This window comes from Aegilops tauschii, chromosome 7, assembly GCF_002575655.3.
Source record: "Aegilops tauschii subsp. strangulata cultivar AL8/78 chromosome 7, Aet v6.0, whole genome shotgun sequence".
In the NCBI taxonomy this organism is placed as follows: Eukaryota; Viridiplantae; Streptophyta; class Magnoliopsida; order Poales; family Poaceae; genus Aegilops; species Aegilops tauschii.
The window spans coordinates 40,452,448-40,464,124 of record NC_053041.3 but is presented as its reverse complement, the minus strand read 5'-3'; the positions used below and the strand labels follow the sequence as shown (position 1 = coordinate 40,464,124).

The following is an 11,677-nucleotide window of genomic DNA, read 5'->3' as shown; positions in this document are numbered from 1 at the left end:
AGATCAAACCTTGTGTGCCCGTGGATTCCGTGTCCGCATGTGCTGACATGGAGACACAGCAGACTCCGTCCAACCCCACACGGCACGGTCGCAATCCTATGCAGTCCGGCTCCTGCACGTGCATCCTCAGTGTTCACATCAAAAGGGCCTCCAAGTTCGAACCGATGACTGGCAAGGGCCTCGACACCTATAAAGTCCCCGGCGTCCAGTACGGTCGATCACAAGTGCACAACACAAGGCAAACAACAGATATTAGACGAGCAACAAAGAATCATTGGTGCGTGTCTGCCTGCCTGATCAAAGCATCCGTCAGAGGATCCATGGCCATTGAGATGTTCTTCACAACGCTCGTCTTCTGCGAGGCGCCGCTGGACGGCTACGGCACATCAGTGCTCACTGTCCGCACGGTGAACAGGCTGGTCTCAGGCTGCAGCGGCGCGACAGAGCTGGCGGCCACAGCTAACAAGGCGGATGCTGAGAAGGAGCAGGGCTTCTTCTCTGGCAAGCCCACGGCTAACAAGGCAGACGGTGAGAAGGAGCAGGGTTTCTTCTCTAGCAAGCCGACGGCGCAACGGCTTGCTGGATTTGAGCTCGCGTTCGATGGACTCAATTGTTCGACACCGTCATCATGCACTGAGCGTCCTGTCGGCGTTTTGATTTTAATCTGTATGGAACTCTGATCAATTAGAATGTTTTGGCACGTACGTGGACTTGTGATGATTTGTTCATTCAACTGTAGTAGTGCATAAGCTTCAGCAGTATAGATGAAATGAATTTAAAAGGGACTAGCAAATGTGCCCGTGCGTTGCAACGGGGAATAATAAATCGTCGCACCCTAGCAGGCCTCTAGCTACCATTCCATGTTGTCACTTGTCTTCTTCGCCACTATCTTTGTCGGTTGATCATTGCACTCTAGCACGTCGCTTTTCGTGAGCCCCTCCCTCGCCGACTTATAATTCTGCAAACAATGTCCGTGCTTCGCTTCGGAACTAACATGAGTCTGAATTTAGCACCTCATGCGCTCGACTTGTAATTTTGCGGAGAATGCACATACTTCACTGCAGAACAAACATGATGCCGACTTGTACGTTGATGACAACGCTAGTGTGTTGAGCAAGGCGGGCATCTGCCCTGCGGCACCCATAAGAGGAGCGCGTTGATGACCAGCACCGAATACATGGTGACAAAAAAAGGGTACCTATGAAAAGGTAGGTTTATACGCTCAGGATTGGGAGAAAGAGAGATCATCCAAAAACTACCCAACCCATCGATCGAATATTTTACGGCAAGATACAACAAGCAGCGAGTGGATCGTTTCTACCAAACTAGTAAGCTTGCACGTGCAACGCACGTCTGAGAAAAAATATTTTTAATGTGGATACACAATGTGTGTGTGTGTGTGTGAGATTTAAATGGATACACAATGTTTGTGATAGCCATTTTAAGACTTTTCTTTCTTTTGCACGCCTACGCATAGTTCCGGTCTTGCAAGATTTTACTAGTTGCCGGCGTGTTTTTGCGCGTGTGTGAGTAGGTGTTGAGTGTGTGCATTCTATCTATACAGAGTCCAGGTGTGTGATCTTGTGATATGTATCTTCTTGATACTTCATTTTGAAGGAATAAACTCCAACCTTTTTGAAATAAAACCCCAACGAAGAAGTTTTCTCACTGGTTGATTGGACAGTAACGTCTTCAAATCCGATCCTGGGTTCTTTCACAAAACTGAAATCTTAAATATAGTGTTTGGCCGACAAATCAGTACACAAGTTAAAGGATAATCAAATCCGACGGTGGCGTGCGTTTCGACCTCGCGTCACGCTACGAATGGGATCGGATCAACCTGGGTGGCTCCTCGTGTGTTCTGCGTCCGCACCCGCTGACCAAGTAGACTCCATCGTCCGACCCACACGACACGGTTGCAATCCTCTACGGCCCCGCTCCTGCACGTGCGTACTCAGCTTCGGCGTGCCCTCCCAGTGCGAACCGGAAACCGGCCGGCACGCACAGGGCCAGGTCGCGGCCCTATATATAGTCCCCACCGAAAATCCTACACTTACGGAAAGAGTACTACGGACTGATTTCACGGGGAGATGTGTCCTCTTCTCCACCACAAATTCACCTCCTTGATTTTAGCTGACCTCACCCCTTGATTTTAACAAGCTGCCATGTGCGGTTGCGCTGTAGGGCGTCGAACTCCTCCTGCATCGCAGCCAGCCAATGGGGATCCCGAAGGGCGGCACGAGCGAAGGTGGGGATGGGTGATGGTGTCGAAGTCGAGGCAGCGCACGCATACTCGTCGGAGGAGTAGTGCGTGCTCGGCCGATGCACTCCTGCACGGGCACGGGTGATCGGGCCGGCGAGGGCCACAGCGGCAGCGGGGGCCACAGCAGCGGCGGGGGCCGCGGCCACAACGGGGGCGCCCGCGGCGGCGGGGGGCGCGGTGTCAAGGGTGGGGCCCGCGGCGTCAGGAGCCGCGACGGTGCCAGCAGACCCAGTCGCAGGAGTGGCAGTGCCGGCCGGGGTGACGGGCGGGGTGCCCACTATCTCGACCTCGTGGGAGCGAGCCGGCGACCCGAGGGCCCGGTCGGACTCAACCTCGGGTGAGGGAGTCGAGAACCCGGGAGGGGGCGGCAGAAGGCGCCGAGCCGGGGGGGGGGGGGGGGGGGGCGGGGGGTGCCGCCGCGCATCGCGCCAGGTAGGGGGCCTGGGGGCCGGAGCCGAAGGAGCCGCGGCCGAAGGAACCTGAAAAAAAGGGAACACCGTCTCGACGAAGTACATATGCCTCGGGGTGTACACACAATGAGTGAAATGGTCATAGCACCGGTAACCTTTGGTGTTGGGAGGGTAGCCAAGGAAGATGCATGGGACGAAACGGGGTGCAAGTTTGTGTGGCGTGGTGGACGCGGTGCTAGGATAACAGATACACCCAAAGATGCGAAGACCATCAAAGGACGGTGGTGTACCGAAAAGAAGGTGGTGAGGAACGTAGTTCCATCGAGGATGACACGGACGAATGTTGACTAAGAGGGAGGCGGTGGCGAGGGCATCAGGCCAGAACCCGAGCGGGCACGTTAGCGTGAAAAAGCAACATGCGAACGCAGTCATTAAGAGTGCGGAGAATGCGCGGGCGTTCTGCTGTGAAGTGTAGGGGCAAGTCAGATGGAAGGTGGTGCCGTGAGAGGCGAGAAGTGAGCGAAGAGCGACGTTGTCAAACTCTTTTCCGTTATCAGTTTGGAGTGCAAGTATGGGGCGACCGAACTGAGTGGCGACATAAGAATAAAAGGCGGTGAGTGTGGCTAAAGCATCGGATTTACAACGAAGAGGAAAAGTCCACACATAATGAGAATAATCATCTAAAATCACCAAATAGTATAGATAACCCGTGTTAATCGCAACGGGAGACATCCAAACATCACTATGAATCAACTGAAACGGAAAAGTGGAAACTGAAGTAGACGCACTAAAGGGAAGACGAACGTGCTTGCATAAACGACAGGCCTCACAAGTATGCTCGTCGAGCTTATTACATGAGAAAGAAAAACTCCTACGAATCTGACGCAAAATGGCGGGGTTGGGGTGGCCCAAGCGAGCATGCCAAAGATCAACGCCGGCGGAGAGGGTGACAGGTGTAAGGGCATATTTATCCCTAAGATGTTTTGGTGATTGATGACAATGCTTTTGCGGACTAATAGTGTGCGTTGAGTGTTTTTCAGAGATTCATCCTTTTGGCACGAGACGATTTCCTCCGATCGGAGCTTAAAGCGAAGACGGTGTAGTCCTTTCAGATTAGTTTGGTGGACTAGTTTCATAGGGATCACCGTACTATCAAGAGGGGGTCCGTTTTGGAAAGGCTAGGGCGGAATCATCACGTACACTTCCTTTGCCCCTCCCTCCGAGCCTTTCCGTTTCGATGATGGGCTTGGTTCTCCTCTCTTTGTGCCCTCTCTGGTCCCAGCGGTAGTACCGCGGGCCGGAGCGGTAGTACCGCTTGGGTGCTACAAGCGGTAGTACCGCTCTGGAGCGGTAGTACCGCCCAGAGCAGTAGTACCGCTAGTAGCCCCCATGTGTGTACTAACTCTGGTCCCAGCGGTAGTACCGCGGGACGGAGCGGTAGTACCGCTTGGGTGCCACAAGCGGTAGTACCGCTCTGGGCGCGGTAGTACCGCTCCAGAGCAGTAGTACCGCTAGTGGCCCCAAGCCGTAGTACCACGGTGGTCTCGTGCTAATACCGCCTCGATTCGAGGGCTCCTTTTTCGTGTCGGGTTTTACGGTACTGGCCGCGGCTGTGGGGGCCGTAGTACTGCTCCTGTGCGGTAGTACCGCCCACCCTCCGCGGTAGTACCGCTGTGGGCCAAGCGGTAGTACCGCGTTGTGTAGCGGTAGTACCGCTTATAGTGGCAAGCGGTAGTACCGCTGGCGCAGCGGTACTACCGCTCTCTTCGGGGCAGAAGGGGGGTAACGGTTGGTTTGTTCCCCCCACTATATAAAGGGGTCTCCTTCCCCAAAGTTGACCTCACCTCTTCCCCCAAAAGCTCCATTGTTGCTCCAAGCTCCATTTTCGCCCGATCTCTCTCCCTAGCCAATCAAACTTGTTGATTTGCTCGGGATTGGTTGAGAAGGCCACGATCTACACTTCCACGAAGAGAAATTTGATTCCCCCCACTTATCCCTAGCGGATCTTGTTACTCTTGGGTGTTTGAGCACCCTAGACGGTTGAGGTCACCGCGGAGCCATAGTCCATTGTGGTGAAGCTTTGTGGTGTCGTTGGGAGCCTCCAATTAAGTTGTGGAGATTGCCCCAACCTTGTTTGTAAAGGTCCGGTCGCCGCCTTCAAGGGCACCAATAGTGGAATCACGGCATCTCGCATTGTGTGAGGGCGTGAGGAGAATACGGTGGCCCTTGTGGCTTCTTGGGGAGCATTGTGCCTCCATACCGCTCCAACGGAGACGTACTTCCCCTCAAAAGGAAGGAACTTCGGTAACACATCCTCGTCTTCACCGGCTCCACTCTTGGTTATCTCGTTCCTTTACTTTAGCTAGTTTACTTGTGTTATATCTCTTACTTGCTTGCGTGCTTGTTGTCGTTGCATCATATAGGTTGCTCACTTAGTTGCATATCTAGACAACCTATTTTGATGCAAAGTTTAATTTGGTAAAGAAAAGCTAAAAAATTGTTAGTTGCCTATTCACCCCCCTCTAGTCAACTATATCGATCCTTTCAATTGGTATCAGAGCCTCGTCTCTTTATTAAGGACTTTACCGTCCAAAGAGTATGGTTGACGTCGTAGACTGTGCGGAGGAGCACTCCGGTGAGAATCCAGTCTCGTCTACGGGAGATGGGGGAACCGCGGTCTCTCGTGAGGAATTAAATGTGGCGTTGGACACATTGAAAACCTCCATGACGACCAAGGTCGAAAGCATGTTGAATAAATTCTTAGAAGGGCTTAAACTTTCCACCGCACCGTTGAAAGTGGGTGATCCCGCTAACAAGGTGACGGATGCTACCTCCGACAAGGGGGAAGCTTCGAGCGAGAAGGCTCCTTGTTCTAGTGATAAAAATGGGACCGGCATCTTTGCCCATGTGGAACCTCCACCTGTCTATGGTGGACCGCTCCCTTCCACTCATTTGAATCATGCCGGCCCGGCCCCTAAGATTGAGAAGAATGTAGATTTTGATTCTTGGGTCTATCGTTTTAAGCGTCATTTAAATCATGTGAACACTAACCTTTGGAGAATCATTGAAGAAGGCTTTTATCTGCATGACCGAAGTAACTTCACTCCTAGAGAAGTTGTGGATCATCAATTCAATGAAAATGCTCTCTTCATCATCCAAGAAGCCATCCCACCCGAAGATCTTCCTCATCTCCGGCCTTACACCATGGGCAAAGATGCGTGGCTCCAAGTTGTTTCCCTTTATCGGGGAAGCGCAAGCATTCAACGCTCCAACTATGAAGTGGTGCAAGATGAAGCCGACGAGTTTGCAATGAAAGAAGATGAAGAACCTCGTGAGCTTTTTCGGACAGTAACCAAACTCGCGGTCTCGCTCCGAGATCATGGAAGCAAGGACACGGATGACAATTGGATCAAGCGCAAGTTCCTCAAGGCAATGATGCCCTACCACAAAGCCATGTCCTCCGTAATTCGTCAAAGGCCGGACTTTCACACCTTGTCCTCAAGTGAAGTGTTGGATGAGTTTGTGGCTATGAGCATCTTGGACAAGACCGCCGACAATGCGGTTCTTCGCTCTCAAAGAGTTAAGAAGCCCAACATTGCTCTAAAGGCCAAGGTTAGTATGGAGGAAGAGGATGAAGAGGAAGAAGAGGAGGGCAACCTCGAAGATACGAAGTATGCCTATCATGAACACATGGCTCTTGCTTCAAGGCAATTTTGGAGCAAGAAGAACACAAGGCCAAACTTCAACAAAAGCAACTCAAGTGGCACAAAGGGCAAGCAACGGATGAGGACTTGCTTCAATTGTGGCAATGTTAGCCACTTTGTTGCGGAGTGCCCTTACGAGAAGAGGGAAGACAATGGTGGCAAGCTCATTAGAAAAGACAAGGCCAAGTCGTTCCCCAACAAGAGCAACTTCACCAAGAAGACTCCTCCCAAGGCGTTGGTGGTTCAAGAAGAGTACAATGAGGATGATGACGATGATGAAGATAGTGAGTCGGTTGCCATGGCCTCCGTTGCCATTGCAAAGACTCCACGGGTGTCTCTCTTCGACTCACCCAATGAGAACATCACCGCCAAGTGCCTCATGGCTAAAGCCACCAATAAGGTAACCTCCAACATCAAAAATACCATCATTGATCATCCTTCTTCGACGGATAGCATTGATGAACATGAGGGGACAAATGTGGAGGAAAATGAGTTTGAGATCTTTATGGGTAAACTCAAGGGTAAATCCAAGAAGCACTTCGTTGCTCTCTTGGAACAACTTGGTGAAGCCAATGACATGATCGAGGCTCACGAAGATACCATCTCTAAGATGGAGGGGCATAGTCGTGACTATGCCGATGAGATTTCGGATCTTTCCAATGCTCTTGACGAAGAGCGTGGTCTTCGTTTGGCTCTTGAGGAGTCATACAACGATGATCATGCTAAGTTAAAGAAAGATCTTGATCATGCTCTTGTTGTGTCTCGTGTGCTAAACTCCGAGAAGGCAAAACTTGGGGTTGATCTTGCTAGACTCAAAGTGGAGTTCGGCATTCTCGACAAGGCTCACAAAGTCTTGAAGGGTGTTCATGCTAGCCTCAAGGAGTCTCATGATCAACTCCAAGTGAAGCTAACAAAGGAGAAAGCCACCTTTCGTCATATGGTGTTAATTGATCATGCAAATGCTACTAACCCGTGTTGTGAGCATGTGCATCTTGTTGAGGAGAATGCTAAGTTGAAGGAGCAACTTGAGAAAGGCCTTGTGTCATGCATACAAGGTGAGAAGAACCTCAACGACCTCTTGAGCAATCAAAAGGAAGTTGTGGCCAAGGAGGGGATTGGGTTCACACCCAATCCCAAGAACAAGAAGAAGAATGACAAGACCAAGCGACCTCCTCCTCTCAAGCAAACTTTTGTGAAGGAGGGAGAGGGTGCTTCCAAGGAGAAGAAGAACAATGCAAAGGGTGGCGGTGTCAAGAAGAGCAATGCCACTCCTTCCAACAAAGCCGGCGACTTTAATCCTTCTTATGTGTTATGCCGTGCTAGTGATGGGCATGTTTATGCCAAATTCGTTGGTTCTCCTTATGAGTACATTGAATGGTCTATTTGGGTTCCTAAGACCCTTATTACTAACATCAAAGGACCCATTACAAAGTGGGTACCTAAAACCAAGCGTTGATCTCTTGTAGGTGTTTGCTTCCGGTGGGGGATCATGGTTGCTCGATAGTGGAGCTACAAATCATATGACCGGAAGCAAGGACTTGGTGGTGGACGTGCACAAGATTCCATCTATGCCCACCAATGTCGAGTGGGGTGATGCCTCGTCTTCTAAGGTATTGGGACTCGGCAAAGTTGTCATTTCTCATGATCTCACGATCGAGAAGGTCATGCTAGTTGAGTCCCTTGCATACAATTTACTTTCCGTTCGTCAACTTGCTATCATGGGTTTTGCCACCTTCTTTGATATTGATACCGTGGCCCTCTTGTGGAGCAAGACTCTTAAAGTAGCCTTTGTTGGGCATGTCGAGAACGGTCTCTATGTGATTAACTTTTCGGAGCGACCCACTAAGACCGCGACATGCCTAATGGCTAAAGTTGACGTGGGATGGCTTTGGCATCACCGTTTAGCCCATGTCAATATGAGATCTTTGCAAAGTCTTCTCAAGGGGGACCATGTCCGTGGACTAACGAATGTTAGTTTTGCCAAAGATCGTCCTTGCAGTGCTTGTATCGAAGGAAAGCTTCATGAGAAGGCTCACCCTCCCACGACTCTTATTTACTCGAAGAGGCCGTTGGAGCTCCTTCATTTGGATCTCTTTGGGCCTCCATCCTTTGATAGTCTTGGGGGTAGAAAGTATTGCTTGGTAATTGCGGATGATTATTCTAGATACACGTGGGTGTATTTCTTCAAGAGGAAGAGTGAGACCCAACAAACAGTCATTGACTTTGCAAATGAAGCCCAACGTCAACACAATGCAAAGATCTTGACAATAAGAAGTGACAACGGCACCGAGTTCAAGAACTACACCTTGGATGAGTTTCTCAGTGATGAGGGGATCAAGCATAAATATTCCGCACCTTACATCCCTCAACAAAATGGTGTTGCGGAGAGGAAGAATCGGACTTTGATGGATGCGGCAAGGACCATGATGGCGGAGTTCAAGTCTCCATACAACTTTTGGGCCGAAGCCATCAACACCGCGTGTCATGCTTCAAATCGGCTCTATCTTCGCAAAGGCTTGAACAAGACTCCATATGAGATCCTCACCGGTAACAAGCCCAACCTCAAGTACTTTCGGGTGTTCGGGTGTAAGTGTTTCATTCTCAAGAAAGGTGTTCGTTTGTCTAAATTTGAGACTAGAGCTCATGAGGGCATATTTGTTGGTTATGCTACAAACTTCCATGCTTACCGTGTTCTCAATAAGTCCACGGGACTTATTGAGGACACGTGTAACGTGGAGTTTGATGAAAATAACGGCTCCCAAGTGGAGCAAAGTGGTACTTGTGATGTAGGTGATGAAATTCCTCCCCAAGCCATAAGAAGAATGGGTATTGGATATATCCTACCCATTGAGGAACCCCTTGTGGCCGAAGGAGAAGGACAATTCTCCACTCAAGTGGAGCCATCACCAACCCAAGACCCACACGCTTCCGAAGAACAAAGTGAAGGCCCTCAACCTCATGAACAAGATCAAGGGCAAGATCAACCTCAAGATGGTGGTGATCCACCAAATGATGCCCAAGGTCAAGTTCTTCCCCTCGAGCTAGTTCAAGATCAAGAACAAGCTCAAGACGACGCTCAAGATGATCAAGTAACCCCTCCTCACTTCACTTCCGAGGAGGAATTGGAGCGTCGTGCCGCTAAGATCGCTTCCAAGCTCACCACCAAAGGTCATCTCATGGAGAATGTGGTTGGAAGCCTAAGAAAGGGGGTAAGCACTCGTAGACAATTAGCAAACTATTGTGAACATCATGCGTTTGTTTCTTGTGTCGAACCCCAAAAGGTTTATGAAGCGCTTGAGGACCCAGATTGGCTCAACGCCATGCATGAAGAACTCAACAACTTCGAACATAACCAAGTGTGGAAGTTAGTGCCAAGGCCAACCGGGAATCATAATGTCATTGGAACCAAGTGGATATTCAAGAACAAGCAAGACGCTCATGGAATCATTGTTCGCAACAAGGCTCGTTTGGTGGCACAAGGCTACTCCCAAGTCGAGGGTATCGACTACGGTGAAACCTTTGCCCCCGTTGCTCGCCTTGAATCTATTCGTTTGTTGATTGCTTATGCTTCTCATCATAATTTCACTTTGCAACAAATGGATGTGAAGAGTGCTTTTCTTAATGGTCCCATAAATGAGTTGGTATATGTCAAACAACCCCCCGGGTTCGAAGATCCCTATTTCCCCGATCATGTGTATCAACTCCACAAGGCGCTCTATGGCCTTAAACAAGCCCCACGTGCGTGGTATGAGCATCTTACGGAGTTGTTACAAGATCGTGGATTCGAAATCGGGAAAATCGACCCCACTCTTTTTACTAAGAAGGTCAAAGGGGAGTTGTTTGTGTGCCAACTATATGTTGATGATATTATTTTTGGTTCCCCTAACAAAGCTTTCAATGAAGAATTTGCCGCTCTCATGACATCAAAGTTCAAGATGTCTATGATGGGAGAGTTGAATTTCTTTCTCGGATTCGAAATCAAACAAAGAAGAGAAGGAACCTTCATCAACCAAGCCAAATACACTCAAGACATGCTAAAGAGATTCAAGCTAAGTGATGTCAAGCCGGCTTCCACTCCAATGCCCACCAAGTGCCAACTTGACATTGATCCCAATGGTAAAGCGGTGGATCAAAAGGTATATCGCTCTATGATTGGATCCTTGCTTTACCTTTGTGCATCTAGACCGGATATCATGTTGAGTGTGGGAATATGTGCACGGTTTCAAGCCGCACCTAAGGAAAGCCACTTTGTGGCGGTCAAGCGAATCTTTCGATATTTGGCTCATACCCCAAACTTTGGCCTATGGTACCCAAGAGGAGCAAACTTCAAGCTTGTAGGTTATTCGGACTCCGATTGGGCGGGAGACAAAGTGGATAGGAAGTCCACTTCCGGAGGGTGCCAATTTCTTGGTTGCTCTTTGGTAAGTTGGTCTTCTAAAAAGCAAAGTTGTGTGTCTCTCTCGTCCACCGAAGCGGAGTATGTGGCGGCCGGAAGTTGTTGTGCACAACTCTTATGGATGAGGCAAACTTTAAAGGATTACGGTGTCATTTGTGACAAAGTGCCTCTTTGGTGTGACAATGAAAGTGCTATCAAGATTTCTCTCAACCCGGTGCAACACTTCAAGACAAAGCATATTGAGATTCGGTATCACTTCATCCGGGATCATATTAGGCGAGGGGAGATCGAGCTCAACTATGTCAACACTCATGATAACCTTGCAGATATTTTCACGAAGCCATTGGATGAAGCAAGATTTCGCGAGTTAAGGCATGAGCTAAATATCATTGATTCCAGCAATGTGGTTTGAACCTTTGCACACCCCTCACATTCATTGTGCTTTCTTGTATAGGTGTAGGCATGGACGTAGGGGGAGTGTTGTTCTCTCAATGAACTTTCCCTCCCCCCACAATGCATAACTGATCTCACTCTTTCACATTAGCCATTTTCGATGGTACTTGTGCTTCAAAGACGAGCTTTGGTCATGGGCCCAAGGATAATTCTTCACGGTGCCATACCAAGTGACTCAAACATAGGTGGCCTCGGCCACCGCCCTCTCGTATAGAGGCGTGTGATTCTTGTTCTCTTGCTAGTGCTCTTGTTGGTCTTCTTGCCGTTGTTTCCCGTCTTTCGTTTTGCACCATATATGTTGAGTCTGGTTTGAGTTGCGCTAGGCGGTACTACCGTTGTGCAGGAGCGGTACTACCGCTGGAGCGGTACTACCGCTTATACGGCTAAGCGGTACTACCGCCCCTCATCACGGTACTACCGCTGAGGGGCGGGGCCAGGGGGTTAAGTCGTG

At 49.7% G+C, this 11,677-nt stretch overlaps 1 pseudogene; it reads left to right on the top strand.

Annotated features, from left to right (window-relative positions):
• The first annotated feature begins 226 nt into the window (after window positions 1-226).
• On the top strand, window positions 227-637 carry LOC109765334 (uncharacterized; annotated as a pseudogene).
• The last annotated feature ends 11,040 nt before the right edge of the window (window positions 638-11,677 follow it).